At 49.5% G+C, this 12,728-nt stretch overlaps 1 pseudogene; it reads right to left on the bottom strand.

Annotated features, from left to right (window-relative positions):
* Window positions 1-10,257: 10,257 nt before the first annotated feature.
* Window positions 10,258-11,359, bottom strand: LOC102770488 (annotated as a pseudogene).
* Between the last annotated feature and the right edge of the window lie 1,369 nt (window positions 11,360-12,728).

Below are 12,728 nucleotides of genomic sequence, written 5' to 3'. Positions count from 1 at the left end.
CTCTCTCTCTCTCTCTCTCTCTCTCTCTCTCTCTCTCTCTCCCTCTCCCTTCCTCTCTCTCTAAAATCAATAAAATATATATTTTTTAAAATGGCAAATGACCTTAAGATACATATCACTAAAGAAGATTTATAGATGACAAGCATATGAGAACATGCTCCTTATTATATGTCACCAGGAAAATGCAAATCAAAACAAGGAGATATCACTATCCACCTACTAAAATGGCCAAACTCTCAAACACTGACAACAAATGCTGGTGAGGATGTGGAGTAACAGGTACTCTCATTCCTTGCTGGTGGGAATGCTAAATGGCACAGCCACTATGGGCAAAAGTTTGCCAGGTTCTTACAAAACTAAACATACTCTCACAATCCAGCAATTGCACTCCTTGGTATTTATCTATAAGAGTGGAAACCTTATATCCACACAAAAACCTGCACACAGATATTTATAGCAACTTTCTTCATAATTGCCAAAACTTGGGAGCAATCAGCATGTCCTTCAGCAGTGATGGATAAATAAACTGGTTCATTCAGACAATGGAACATTATTCAGTGCTAAAAAGGAATGAGCTACTAAGTCATGAAAAAACATGGAAGAACCTTAAATTCACATTATTAAGTTTAGGAGCCACTCTGAAAAGGCTACATACTGTCTGACCCCAACTACAGACTTACTGGAAAAAGCAAAACTATGGAGACAGCAAAAAGATCAGTGGTTGCCAGGAGTTAGGGGAGAGGGCGGGATGAATAGGCGGAGTACGGAGGGTTTGGGGGAGTGACACTGCTCTGTATACTATAATGATAGACATGTCTTTATGCATTTTCAAAACCCACAGAATGTATAACACCAAGAGTGAGCCCAGTGTGAACTAAGGACTTTGGATGATAACGGTAGGTTAATGTAGACTCTCGATGGTGGGGGGACTGCATGTGTGATGTTTGGGAGACTGCATGTGATGGTGGGGAGACTGCATGTCATGATACGGAGACTGCATGTGTGATGTTGGGGAGACTGCATGTGATGATAGGGAAACTGCATGTGTGATGTTCGGGAGACTGCATGTGATGATTCGGAGACTGCATGTGTGATGTTCGGGAGACTGCATGTCATGATAGGGAGACTGCATGTGTGATGTTGGGGAGACTGCATGTCATGATGGGGAGACTGCATGTGTGATGTTGGGGAGACTGCATGTCATGATGGGGAGACTGCATGTGTGATGTTGGGGAGACTGCATGTCATGATGGGGAGACTGCATGTGTGATGTTGGGGAGACTGCATGTCATGATGGGGAGACTGCATGTGTGATGTTGGGGAGACTGCATGTCATGATACGGAGACTGCATGTGTGATGTTGGGGATACTGCATTTCATGATAGGGAGACTGCATGTGTGATGTTGGGGAGACTGCATGTGTTGGTGGGGAGACTGCATGTGTGATGATAGGGAGACTGCATGTGATGGTGGGGAGACTGCATGTCATGATACAGCGACTGCATGTATGATGTTGGGGAGACTGCATGTCATGATGCGGAGACTGCATGTGTGATGTTGGGGAGACTGCATGTCATGATACAGCGACTGCATGTATGATGTTGGGGAGACTGCATGTCATGATTGGGAGACTGCATGTGTGATGTTGGGGAGACTGCATGTGATGGTGGGGAGACTGCATGTGTGATGTTGGGGGACTGCATGTGATGGTGGGGAGACTGCATGTGTGATGTTGGGAGACTGCATGTGATGGTGGGGAGACTCCATGTGATGGTGAGGAGACTGCCTGTGTGATGCTGGGGAGACTGCATGTGATGGTGAGGAGACTGCATGTGATGTTGGGGAGACTGCATGTGATGGTGAGGAGACTGCATGTGTGATGTTGGGGGACTGCATGTGATGGTGGGGAGACTGCATGTCATGATACGGAGACTGCATGTGTGATGTTGGGGATACTGCATTTCATGATAGGGAGACTGCATGTGATGGTGAGGAGACTGCATGTGATGCTGGGGATACTGCATGTAATGGTAGGTGTATAGGGGAAGTCTACCCTTTCCATGCAATATTGCTGTGAACCTAACTCTACTCTGAAAAATAGTCTTTTAAACAAGGGCTTATTGCCCTAACCGGTTTGGCTCAGTGGATAGAGTGTTGGCTTCCTGACTGAAGGGTCCCAAGTTCAATTCTGGTCAAGGGCATGTTCCTTGGTTGTGGGCACATCCCCAGTAGGGAGTGTGCAGGAGGCAGCTAAATCGATATTTCTCTCTTATCGATGTTTCTAACTCTCTATCCCTCTCCCTCTCCCTCTCCCTTCCTCTCTGTAAAAAATCAATAAAATATATATTTTTAAAAAATGGCTTATTGCATTGCCTTACGCAGCCTTCAGAAGCTAACAGCCTGCTGAGAATTGGATACAGAAATATGTATGACCATTTGAACTGTCACTACAATTATGAGGAAACTTTAGGGGGCTGTGGACACTTGAATGGCTCTTACACTGCCATTAGGGGAGGCTTCCTGGAGGAGGTGTTGCCTCTAGTGCTTTAAAGGTCCAGGTAGAGAAGCAGGGAGGGCATTCCAGGCAGAGGAACCAGCAAGCACAAAGGCATCAGATTGTGAGGTGTTGGAGGAGCAGCGGAAGTTGTGAGGTGCAGAGTGGGGGTGCTTGTGCAGAATTGAGTTGCAGGTGGTGGGCCAGAGGACTCTGGCTACTTCCCTAGAGCCTCATGGAACTGGCCCAGAGTCAAAGTGAGTATGGTTTTGTGGAGTCTCCTCTGGGCCACCGGGTGTAGTCAGGGCCACTTGACCCTAGCTTGCAGAACTATAGGCAGCCCTGCAGGCACAGACAGGGGAGTGGTGTGCTAGGCTCAGCTAGGGAAGTCCTGGGACCTGGAAAGAAATCAGATTTGTGAATACAGTGGTGCAAAAATGACATCTTTTGTTTGTCACTAACCCCTAATGGAAATGTAGTTTCCTTTCATTATGTATGCAGGCAACAAACCACAGTAGCATTAGCTGTGTTCACATCACATTTCAGATATCTCAAAATATCGCTTATGTTCAGCAGTACTTTAAAATCGCTCTGGGTGATAGACTTGTTGCTTGACTGTGTTATTAATTGTGTTATGGAGGGTGGAGGTAAGGGGGAGAGATCAACCAAAGGACTGGTATGCATGCATATAAGCCTAACCAATGGACACAGACACCAGGGGGGTGATGGCATGAGTGGGTGGGGGTGGAGGGATGGGGAGAAGGTAATGTGGTGAGAAGGACACATATGTAATACCTTAATCAATAAAGAAATTTTTTAAAAAAAAAGTCAATGGGAAAAATACCCTCATGAAAGGATGAGAGAGAGAGAGAGAGAGAGAGAGAGAGAGAGAGAGAGAGAGAGTGTATATAAGAAAATGGGTCAGCAGAGAAAGGGGATGCTTGCTCCATAGTGGAAGTACCTGATAAGGGGGTAGGGAGTGAAAACCAGAGCACCAGGAAAGGAGTTGGCCTTAAACAGAAAGAGGAATGCTGTAACTGAAAAGGAGGAAAAGCCATGTAGAGGTCAAATGGAGAATAGAGATTGGAATAAAGATGGGCCTGCAGGAGCCAGTACAACCATATAGTTTTGAACTGGGAGCACTCACCCTGTTCGAGTCTGAAATGGGACAGCTGTCTGTGATGGAAATGTTCATTATCTTGACTGGTGGTTTCACAGGCACAAACACGCGTTAAAACTCATCAAAATGTACACTTTAAATCATGCAATTTATGGTGCATCAATTATACCTCAATAAAGTTGTGACAAATTTCAGAAAGAAAGAAAGAAAGAAAGAAAGAAAGAAAGAAGCCCACATAGTGCTAGACTTCTTTTCAATATCTTGGTAACTACAATTACAATGTAATTGGCATTTAAAAACCTACAGATTCCTCCACCCTGCCAAAGAGATTTCTGGCACATTCATGAACACACAAAGATGTACATAGATACACAATGCACATATGTACATGTGAAACAAACATGCACACATAAATGCACACACACAGATATGCACGCAAATGCACACACAGAAAAGCACACATGACACATGCATGCACACACAAACATGTATGCACACATTCTCATGTAAATGCACTTATCCGGGTACATACAAACAGATACACACGCAACATGTACACACAAAACATACACATGTACACATAAGCACATGCACATGCACAAACACAAACATACACATATTGACATGTAAAGCTCACACATGCATGCACAGGGATGCACACATGCATGCACACATACACAGACACACATGCAAATGTACATATTCAGGCACACACAAACATGCACATGTGCACCCATGTGCATGTACATAAGCACACATGTAGGCAAAGATTCATATGCACACAGGCACACACGTCTGCACACAAAACACACAAACATACACATAAACATAGGCATGTATACACACAACACACATGCACTCACATACAATGGTTGCGAAACCCTCTCTCAAGAGGAAAGGGAATACCAGCAATGTGACCCTGATCATATAATTTATTGTCTAGATCTGCACATTTGAGTGTGAAAGGGGCACTAATTGGGCTGGGACTGCGGGCATAAACAGATTCTCCTGAGCATACTAGGGCAGGGCTACCCTGGGTCTGGGACCTGCAGGGCATTTGTGCTCCTGTCTGTACTTGCATTTCTGTGGACAAGTGAGCCTGAGTTGGAGTACATCTGAGGGGTGTGTGTGTGTGTGTGTGTGTGTGTGTGTGTGTGTGTGTGTGTGTGTGTTTAGGGGGTTCTAATCTCTTGTGCTTGGGTTCATGTTCAGTCTGGTCGTTCTGGCCCTCAGAGGAGACCTTGCCCAGGTGTTTACAGGAATGGCCAGTGATCTGGGAGTGGGATCTGCCTTGCTTCTGCTGAGGGAGGTAGGTGGGCTACATGTTTAGTCTTCTTGCTTCACCAAACTTGTCCTCCCTTCCATGATTATCCTCATTTTGCAGATGCAGAAACTGAGGCCCAGACAGTTGAATACTTTCCCCAGGCCACCTAGGGAGTCCAGCCATGGATGATGAGGGGCAGAACACCTGGTATTCTGAGCGCCCTTGCTTGCCCTGTCAGGAGATGAGAGGAGGATGTCTGGGGCTGAACTAGCAGAAGAGGCATTCAGCTTTAGTCCCTCTCCTATGTTAATCCCATCATGACTCCACAGCACCAAGTCTAAGTTCCACAGACTCATATCACTCCCTATCCATTCCCTGCACGCCACCCACTCCAGCCACTAGCCCTTCCCTGCTCCCTCCAAGCATCTTCACACCTCCATACCTGCGCCCATTCTGTTCCCTGGAGTGCTTGACAAGGAGTGCCTCCTACTCATCCTGCAGTGCCCATTCTGATTACCCAACAGTGTTGGCATGCCCCTGCCCTGTGGTCCCTTTGTCTTCACACATCCCTGTGGGATAGCTCTTATCAGAATTTATGCAGATAAACATCATCTCTGTTTTCCCACACATAGCACCAGGTACAGAATAAAATAGGGATGAAAAAAATACTTATCAAATTAACAAACAAACATGTTTGTACACTATGAGCCACTTGAGAGAAAGGCTGGGTCCTTTCCAGCTATTCGGGTAATAGAGTTTGTCCAATTGTCCAGGCTGAGGCCAGAGTTGAAGGAAGGAGCTGGGCGGTTATGATAGCACTAGTTGGGTTGGTGTGGTCCCAGGCTGTGTCTGTGTACTGAAGCACCTGCTCCAGGTTCCTCTCTGCAGGCTCCTTGGGCAGAAAGGACTTTGCTATTGCTTCTACACAGGCCCCAGAGGGTGCCCAGTGGGGCGCAGCTCTCTGCAGCTCTCTCACTCTCAGCCCTCAAAGCTCAGAGCCGGCCTAGGCCTCATCCTCTTCTCAGTCCACTTATCAAGTTGGAAGTTCAAAGCTGGTCCAGCCCGGAGGGGCCAAGGTTTATGTGCTTGTCCTCTCCACCATAGCCACCTGACCCTGTGCCACACTCCAGGAAGGGTGGGGACAGGAAGGGGATGGTGGGCCTGTGTCTTCCCAGGGCACTATCTGCCCTGTCAGGATGTATGCCTCAAAGCTTCCACCCAGAGAACTGTTTCCAGACTGATGCCCTGGGCTGGTGATGAGCCCCCTGCCGAGGGCCTCGCAGGGCTGGGGCAGGGGGTGGGCGGGAGAAGCTGGCAAGAGGAGGGCAGGAGGAGTAGAAGTGTTCTGAGACACCAGTGTCCCTCAAATTAGGCAGAGTGAGCACCAGTCAACCTGTCACTACTATGGGACAGGAACACTTCGGGGAAGTCCCCCACCACCTGTGGCGAAGGGAAAGTATCGGTTGATAAGGTCTGAGGCAAGCTCAGTCTGGTCCAGCTGGGAGACACTGGCTAAGACATCTGCTTCCCTGAGCCTCAGTCTCCTAATCATGAATGGATATAACCTTTGTAAGCACTCCTCGGGCCCCGAGATAGTGTGTGTTCACGGGACATCAGGCAATGTGTGCATCTGCAGGAAGCTTTGCGTGGTTTGTGTCTTCCTGGTGGTACCTTCTCTCCTTATTGCACCAGCTGTCCCCACCCCGTTCTTTTTTTGGGTCTGGTGGTGGGTGGAGGGAGTTCTCCTCCCACAACTACATAATCTTAGCTGGACTTCTCCCTGTACACCTTCCTGCCCACCCCTCCCAGCATGGGGGTTGAAGAGGGAGCCTTCTCAACATGGGTCCTCTGGATTGCCTGCTTAGATGGGCAAGAAATACGTGGAGAGGTAATGTGAGGGGTCTTGCTGGCTACAAACAGCTCCAGGAGTCAGAGGAAGGGCAGGGCAGAGCCTGGACTAGAGCACAGGCTGTGCAGGATGGTGCCATGGTAGTCAGCCTCCTCTCTTACACCCCCACATCCAAACCATCAGTGAGTCCTGCCAGACCCTCAGAACATTCCAGAACCCAACCTCTTCCCTGACTTCTACTCCTCTCTAGCCTCCACATCCAACTATAGGCAAGTCCTGCACAATCAATCCTCAGAGCATATCAGAAAGCAAGCACCTTCCCTGCCTCTACTGCCAGCAGCCTGCCTCAGCTGCCATTGCCTCTGCCTCCTGTCTCATCTATATCCCTCCTGCCCACATAATCCCTTTCGCCGCAGCTACCTGAGGAACCCTTTTACTAGTAAATAAGTTGCCTATTCTCAGTCTGGCCCCATTGTTTCCCACCATACCCAGGATAGGTTTGCATTCCTTACTGTAAGACCACCAGTTTTGGCCCCGGCCCACTGCCCTGACCTCATTGTCTTCACTTCCTTTCCACATCCACTGTGGTGCTCCTCACTGTTTCTGAGCTCACTTAGGGTGTTCCCACCCCAGGGCCTTTGCACTGGCTGTTCCCTCTGTCTGGAGCCTTTGATTACCAGGTATTCATGGGATTCCTTCCCTTTGTTCCTGCAGGTCTTTACTCAAATCTTACCTCCTCATAAAGGTCTTCCTGACCCCGTATCTTCAATAAGCCCTGCTTCCCCAGTGCTATCAGCCCCGGTCTTCTTACCTGCGTATTTTTCTTCAAAGTACATTCTATGATACTAGTTTATATATTTAGCTGTGTGATTATTGTCTGGGGTCCCTGGTAGACAGGCTCTGTGGTGTGATAGGGGAAATGTGGGGGTCTCCGGGGGATGCGGAGCAAGTGGCTGCCCTTCTCTAGGCCTCAGTTTCTCTGTCTGTACTCTCAGGCCTGGACTGCCCTCTCTTGAGGCCTGCTAACATGATGTCAGTAGCTCTGTATCTCCCTTTGTCCTGGAGGGTTGTTGTGGAAGCAGAGGCACTGGTCTCCAGCAGAGGGCGCTTAGTCCTCCTCTGGGGCCCTTGCTCCCAGGTGTGGGGGATAGCATGCTACCAAGGTCTGTATGCTTGTCAAAGGTCCAAGTCTGGGTGCCCTCCTTACCCTGCGGCCTAGCGTTGTTTGCAGCCTGTGAGGCGGCTGACACCAGGGCAAAGCTCACTGAGTGGTGGTGGAGTACCAGGCACGTCAGGGCCCAGGGCATCTGGATCAGAGTTCCATCCCGGTCCATGGTTCCAGGCAGGTCCTGTCCCCCACCCTCCTCTAACCCCAGCCCCGGGCCTCCTCTGCATATAGTCCTGTTTTAAGGAAAGCAGGCTCCACTGGAGGGCACATCTCTGGCTGCCATGGTGGCTGTCGGTGGCCACAACTGCAGTCACAGGCTTGGCTCCAGCTGGCCCCTGGGGCTCTGCTAGGGGCGGTTTGCCCACTGGGCACAGCAGGGCTCTGGGAAGGCCCACCCCCTGCCCGCCTCCCCAGGGCCAGGTCACCGCGGGAAGGTCCCTGACCTTAGGGCTCGGGTGTGGTCACTCTTCCGTCCTTCCGGCTGCAGCCCTGCCTGGGAGGGGACAGGAAGCCCAGGTCTCTGGAAGGGCCAGACCTCAGCAGGTGCTGAGGGGCAGCCAGCCGGAGCCACTCCCTCCAGCTGGTTGCCAGTCACCACTGCCTTCCACTGGCTCCCCAGGCCAGCCTCGAGCTGCTCCACGGGGGCCCTGGGCACCTCTTTTCTCCCCAGGGTGCCTGCCCTGCCGCCTGGGGTACCCGACTCAGGTTCCACAGGAAGAGCCAGCCTGCGCCCAAGGCCAGGGCACTGTGACACCTTGGATGTTCAGAGCTCAGTGTGCTCCTGTGGGGGGCTGGCCCCAAGGGTCTTCCAGCCACTCCCCAAGGCCTGGGTCCTGTGGGCCGCCTCTCCCTGGGCCTGGCTGCTTGCCTGGGGAAGCTGGTGCAGCCAGGGGAAAGGGCCAACAGGCAGACCAGCACTCAGAGCCTCAGCGCACCCCATAAGGTTCTCCATTATGAAGTGCCCTGTGAGCAGGCTGAGCCTGGGACCCCAGACCAACTGGGGTGGGGAGCCTCCCCAAGGAATCCGTCTCCCCAGTGCACTTTTCAGGAGCAGCAGCTGCCCTTTGGACCACTTCTTGGAGGGGCATGGGCGCCCGGACATCTCTGGGCGTGCCCATTTCCCAGTCCCAAGGGGAAGGCCCTGAGAACATTGCATTAAGGCGACAACACTCTCAGGTGTCTGTAATAGTGCAGTTTTCAAATCTCAGCCCCTGAACTCTGCACTTGGGGTTCTCCTAGTACAGTGCCTGGAGCCAGACTTCCAGGGTTCAAATCCAGGCTCTGCACCTTACCCGGGCAAGCCCTTCCCATCTCTGTGCCCCAGCTTCCTCACCTGTGAGATGGGGCTAGCAGCCAGCTTTGCAGGGTTGTGGGGAGGACTGAGAGCCAGCACAGGCTGGCTCTGTGAGTGGTAATCATGGTCACTAATGACGGCATATTTGACTCAGTGGGCCTGAAACCCAGAGAATCAGAAAGTTGAGAAATAGGGTGGTGTGAAGCATCCAGAAGACATTTGACCCAAACTCTTCTCTTTCTGGTAAGAAGGGGGAAATGAGAGGCCCAGCAGGTTGAGCTATAGTAGGCTGTGCCAGACTAGGACCATGGTCTTGGAGACACCTACCAGCTGGGTGGTGTGGGTTGCTGACTGCTCCAAGCCCCAGGCTCCCTACTTGAAAAATGGGATTCAGGTGCCTCATTTAGCACTAATGGGGCACATTCAGGGAAGGGTGCATCACACAGGAGGAGTTCAGTAAATGTGGGTGGCTGCCTCCCCTAACTTTGTCACACAGAAAAAGAGAGGCTTGTGTGGGGAGGCCTGGGCCAGGCCATCCTCCTCTACCCAGAAGAGGACAACGACAGACAGCTGCTGTCAGGCCATCTTAGAAGGGTGCCCAGCAGGAGACACAGCTCTTTATGTCACTAGCAGTCCCCGCTGGGCCTGGGCACAGTCCCTTTTCCAATGACACAATTCTCTTTCCTGCTAAGCCTGCCATCCCTTGAGCTATAAGAGGAGGGTGGGAAGTAAGTAGTGGGAGGAGCAGGAAGGCACACCAGGAGGGGGTGCTCCTGAAGGCACAGGTTCAGAGTAGGGACAGGCTCAATACAATGAGATGGGGGTACCTAGGGTCCCAGGGAACTTTGTGATCATTCTCACTAGACCCACAGTGTACCTAAGAGGAGCTGAAGCCAAGGAGGCTGAAAGACTTGCCCAAGGTCTCAGGATGAAGGGGACTGAGTCGTGTGTCCTTCCCAAGGGCAGTATATCCAGACCAGATTCATTTCTGCAGACCTCTCTGTACCAGCATGGAACAGCATGAAGGTAAGTTTCTTGAGTTTTTTTTCATTAAACAAATAAGTCTGGTAGTGGAATTTTTTATTTAATGCATAAACATATAAGTCCCTTTATTAGAGAAATTGTACATAATGATTAAGAGGGTCAATGGTCACATCTATGGGTTAATTCTTTAAAAATCAGAACCAATGATTAGAATAAACTCTAAGTTCTTTGTTACATTGTGATGTGTCTTGTGTAGTCATATTCTATTGTTGAAACGACAGCTTGTACAAATTTCAAGAAAATTAGAAGATTCATATGAACACCAAATTCTCCCCCTCCTTCTGCAACAGTCTCAATGATTTTCGTCATCACCTCAGCATGCCTGCATGGGTGAACTGAACACATAGGAGGGGGTGGGGGTGAGGATGATTTCCAATGGTCACTGTTTTCTTCACATGATCTTGACTGATGTCTTCATACATGTTTTCAACTGTTAAAGGCTGCCGTTGCTCATTGTAGCCAAACAACCATAGTCGTGGTGTCTGATAATATTTATCATAAGTGATATAAAGGTTATATGTTCTGGTTTGCAAAATAGCATCTTCATTTCCAGCATCAGTTTTAGCTTTACGAGCTTCTCCTATTTTCCTTGTGTCTAGGGTAGCCTCATCTGTTTCCAACAATCCTCTCTCCTCATATTCTTCCATATCTGCAGCTTCTCCTTCATCTTTCTCTTCCTCCTCTTCACATAATGCTGAGCAATCTTGGAGTTTTATACTATCCTTGCTTTCCAGTGTAATCTCCTTAACTGCTTCGGTTATTCCTGTAATACCTGTGTTAGGATAAGTATCTACCCATCCTCCATCACTATCATCCTCTTCAATGACAGCTTCCAATTCATCTGAATATTCCATCTGCTTGCACCACTTGTAACATGGCACATTTTTGGTGACCAAAAATTGTTTGCCTGTTGGTAGGTATGCCTTCACTTTCAATTCTTCCCCTGTAACCCATTGCCATGTTGGACAGTGGTGAGCTAAGTGAGCTCCAGCTGCCACAAACTCTTCTTGGGTGATAACACCTGTTTCCTTAAACTTTGATTCCTTGAGGACCGGGGCCAGGTACTCAGCCACTTTCAGTGCCTTTCCCTTCACTGTGTTAATCACATTCTGCATCCTGGGGCAGATGGAGCTCATTACAGACCACATTACTGAAGGTCTATGCTTGCAACAAGGGAGGAGATGTACAGCTTTGCGTTGCTCTTCTTTGAGCTCCCTGATTCCTGTGCTCAGCTCCACATCCTTCAAAGGACTCTGAGATAGACAGCAATCCCTGAGACTCCATCCTGGGAGACGATGGAGGGCTCAGTCAACAGGGCCTCCAATTGCTGTCCTTAATTCTCTGCAGGACTGTCTTGTGGCAGGAGGAGCAGAAGAATAGGGCTGGGTCCCTTGGGAAGATAGGACCCAAACTTGTGAGCGAGTGGCCCATTTTAGTTATAATGGGTGTGAACATGTGGGGATGCCCATTTGATGGGAATCTTCATGCATCATTTGTTTAAAAGTCACTATTGACCACCTGCTGTGTGCCAAGCACTGAAGCTGACATTATTTTGCTGAAAAAATAGTCAACAAATTTAAAATGTGATGTCAGATGATGACAAGTTTGAAGATGGACAACAGAGCAGAGCTGAGAGCAGAGAACAACGGCAGGGGCCTAGGTTAAAGAGAGGAGGTGTCATCCTCCCAAGAAGCAGAAGGATGAGAAGGTAGCCATGTGAAAAGGCAGGGAGGAATGTCCCAGGCAGTGCAAAGGCTTCAAGTGCAAAGGCTGGGAAGTAAGACTGTGCTGGAGTGCAGTGGCTGGAGTGAGGTGAGTGAGACTAGAGAGAAGGGCTGTGCCTCATGCTCTAGGGTCCCTTGTCTTTTGTCCAGTCTAGCCATCCCTTCCTTACTAAAGCAGACTCCGGAGGCTCCCCCAGAATGCCAAGCTATGTAAAGCTGCGTTCACTACAATAACCACACGAGGGCAGCAGAGGCACACTGGGAAGGAGTGAGGCAGTTGAGAGCTGAATCTGAGTCCTGTGGGGGCTCTCAAGCAGCCCGGCTGCATCTGAATCCCTCCTGCTCTGCTTCTCTGAACCCATCTTTGCTACTCTCTTCTCAAGCTCCTCCTTCCTAACCATCAGGGACACCTGCTAAAATCCCAAATCCACTACTTCCCATGAGACTCAATGCCCACATCCTGGAAATGGGAAGAGTTCCATCTCTAGTGGGTGTCAGTAACTTGTCTGCTAGCAGTCATGTGTGCCTTGGCCAATTAGCTGTGTGGTCTTGGGCAACTCACTTACACTCTCTGAGTTTCAGTCCCCCATCTGTAAAATGGGATGATGGAAGGACTACGACATGGAAGCCCCATCCATGCAAGCAAACTGACAATGCATAGCACATGCCAATACTGAGCATGGTGCCTGGCACTTAGCAAGTGCTCAATGTTATAATTGATCATGACAATAGCATAATGAGTTGGGTATGTAGAGCTAGGAGAGACCTGCT

Source organism: Myotis davidii, unplaced genomic scaffold (assembly GCF_000327345.1).
Source record: "Myotis davidii unplaced genomic scaffold, ASM32734v1 scaffold282, whole genome shotgun sequence".
NCBI classification, from domain to species: domain Eukaryota; kingdom Metazoa; phylum Chordata; class Mammalia; order Chiroptera; family Vespertilionidae; genus Myotis; species Myotis davidii.
The sequence above is the reverse complement of the archived record's forward strand: the minus strand, read 5'-3'. Positions and strand labels throughout refer to the sequence as shown.